Genomic DNA, 2836 nt, shown 5'->3' with positions numbered 1-2836 from the left:
CTTTGAAGAAGAAAGAAATCAAGAAATTGGTTCTTGACATCAGTTTTGCAGAAAAGACTGAAAAGATTTGGTGCTCAGAGTTTCCAGTGGATTCTTGCGAAGGATTCAGTGTGTAGGATGCACTCTGCTGGTTCCGTTCCACATACAGCTGTGTCATCTTCAGCAGGAATGGATCTTGGTGTCCTTTTTGGACGTGAACACCAACTTTGGGAGATACTGCTTCTCTGGATCAGGTATAATTCCTCCATTATCTTTGGTTCAGATCTGGTTCGATTATGGTTCAAGTAGGATCCTTGAATATTGTATTCTAAATTTAGGGAATATGATTCCCAGTTGAAAGAAGGTAGGAAAATTTTTGAAATTCGCCCACCCATTCCGCAATCTTTATGGCGTCCACACGATGGATCCTACCATTCTTTCATTTGGGTCTTGTAAGTTGTTCGATATGCCCAGAGAGCATCATCTAGACGTAAGCTCCAATCCTTCCTTCCCGGATTCACCATCTTTTCCAAGATGGACTTTACCTCTCTATTGGAAATTTCAGCTTGCCCTTGTTGACCTCTATTCCTCTAGCTGAAATAACATGTCCCAAAACAATGCCTTCCTTCACCATGAAGTGGCATTTTTCATAGTTTAAGACAAGATTTGTTTCAACACATCGATTCAGAATTTTGCTTAAACTATTTAGGCAGTCATCAAATGAATCACCATAAACAGTAAAATCATCCACAAACACTTCAATGCATTTTTCAATAAAATCAGAAAATATACTCATCATGCATCTTTGAAAAGTGCCCGGAGCGTTACACAAACCAAAGGGCATTCGTCTGTAGGCAAAGGTGCCGAATGGGCAAGTGAATGTTGTTTTCTCTTGGTCCTCCTTCACAATAACAATCTGATAATATCCTAAGAACCCATCGAGAAAACAGAAGAAGGCCTTACCTGCTAATCGCTCTAGCATCTGATCGATGAAGGGCAAGGGAAAGTGGTCCTTTCGAGTGGCCAAGTTAAGTTTTCAAAAATCTATTACCATTCGCCAGCCACTTTGTACCCTCATGGGAATTAGTTCATTATTTCGATTTTTTACTACAGTAATCCTAGTTTTCTTAGGTACAACATGAATAGGACTTACCCATTTACTGTCCGAAATTGGATAAATTATCCCTTCATCTAACAATTTAAGTACTTCTTTCATTACTACCTCTTTCATTACCGGGTTGAGTTTTCTTTGTGGTTCTCTAACAGGTTTGGCACCATCTTCCAAAAGGATCCTATGCATGCAAATCGAGGGGCTGACCCCCTTTATGTCGGCTAAGGTCCAACCAATCACCGCTTTATGGTCCTTTAGGGCTTTGATGAGCCTCTCCTCTTGCTCCTCAGTCAACCCTTTTGTAATGATCATGGGCAGTGTCTCTTTTTCGCCCAAGTATGCATATTTAAGATGATCAAGAAGGGTCTTCAGTTCCAACTCCGAAGCCTGCAAAACAGAAGGCAACAATTTTGTGTGAGAAACTGTTGATGGAATATCAGAATTACTTACCTCTTGTTCCGGCATCAGTTCCGGAGTATCATAGGATGCATCGAACTCCTCTTCCTTGTCCAATTGCACCTTATATTCCAGTTCATCATCCATGTCCTCCTCTCCAAAGACTTCCTGCACAATCGAATCAATGGTATCAATAGAGCAGATCGAATGATATTCACTAGGATATTTCATTGCTTCAAAAATATTAAATTTTACAATCTCTCCATCGAATTTGACAGAGAGGGTACCCTCATCCACATTTATTTTGGTTTTGGCCATTTTCACGAATGGCCTGCCTAATAGAAGTGGGGCTGAACTTGTGGTTGTGTCCTCCTCCATCTTCAGGATGTAAAAATCAGCTGGAAAGATTAAATCATTAACCTACACCAACACATCCTCAACAATCCCTTCTGGGTAGGCATTAGAACGGTCAGCTAATTGAATAACAACTCTAGTCTCCTTCAAAGGACCTAGTCTCAATGCACAGTAAATCGAGTATGGCATGATATTAATAGATGCACCTAAGTCCAGCATGGCACGCTCGATTCGTTTATTGCCAATCACACAAGGTAGGGTAAACATATCTGGATCAGCACATTTTTCTGGCAGGGTCCTCTTGACCACGGCTGAAATGTTCTCTCCAACTCTTTCCGTTTCATCAATTCACAGCCTTCTCTTGTTAGTGCATAATTCCTTCAAAAATTTTGCATATTTTGGGATTTGTTTTATTGCATCTAACAAAGGAATGTTGATCTCCACCTTCCTGAAGGTTTCTAGCACTTCTTGCTCATATTCCTCTTTCTTAGACTTTTCGAACCTGCTAGGAAAAGCTGGTACAACAGCATTAGTAACTTTAGGGAGAGGGGGTTGGATTTTACCTCAATGGGGCTGTCGTTTGACCCTTGTCTTTCCTCTTCCTTGGCTGCTTTCGATGGTGAGCTTGGTTGGGGCTGCAACTCTCTTCCACTTCTCAGCACCACCGCACTTGCATTCTCTTTTGGGTTAACTACCGTTTGTGAGGGTAGTTTCCCGGAGCTCTGCGCCTCCAACTTGCTAATGGAAGTGGCAAGTTGGCTGATTTGGTTCCCCAAATTCTGAATGTTGGCTCTTGTTTCCTGCTGAAATTGCTGAGTATTAGTAGGTAGAGCCTTGACTATATCATCTAATGACATACCTGAATTCGGGGGTTGGCCTTGCGCTGTGATGGGTGTTGAAAACTGGGGCTGTCGACTGAAAAAGTGGGGCTGATATTTCTGCTGTCCTCCTTGGTTCCCGTAGCTTAGATTTGGATGATCTCTCCACCCTGGATTG

Source organism: Nelumbo nucifera, chromosome 4 (assembly GCF_055504915.1).
Source record: "Nelumbo nucifera cultivar China Antique chromosome 4, China Antique-T2T, whole genome shotgun sequence".
Lineage (NCBI taxonomy): Eukaryota > Viridiplantae > Streptophyta > Magnoliopsida > Proteales > Nelumbonaceae > Nelumbo > Nelumbo nucifera.
The sequence above is the reverse complement of the archived record's forward strand: the minus strand, read 5'-3'. Positions refer to the sequence as shown.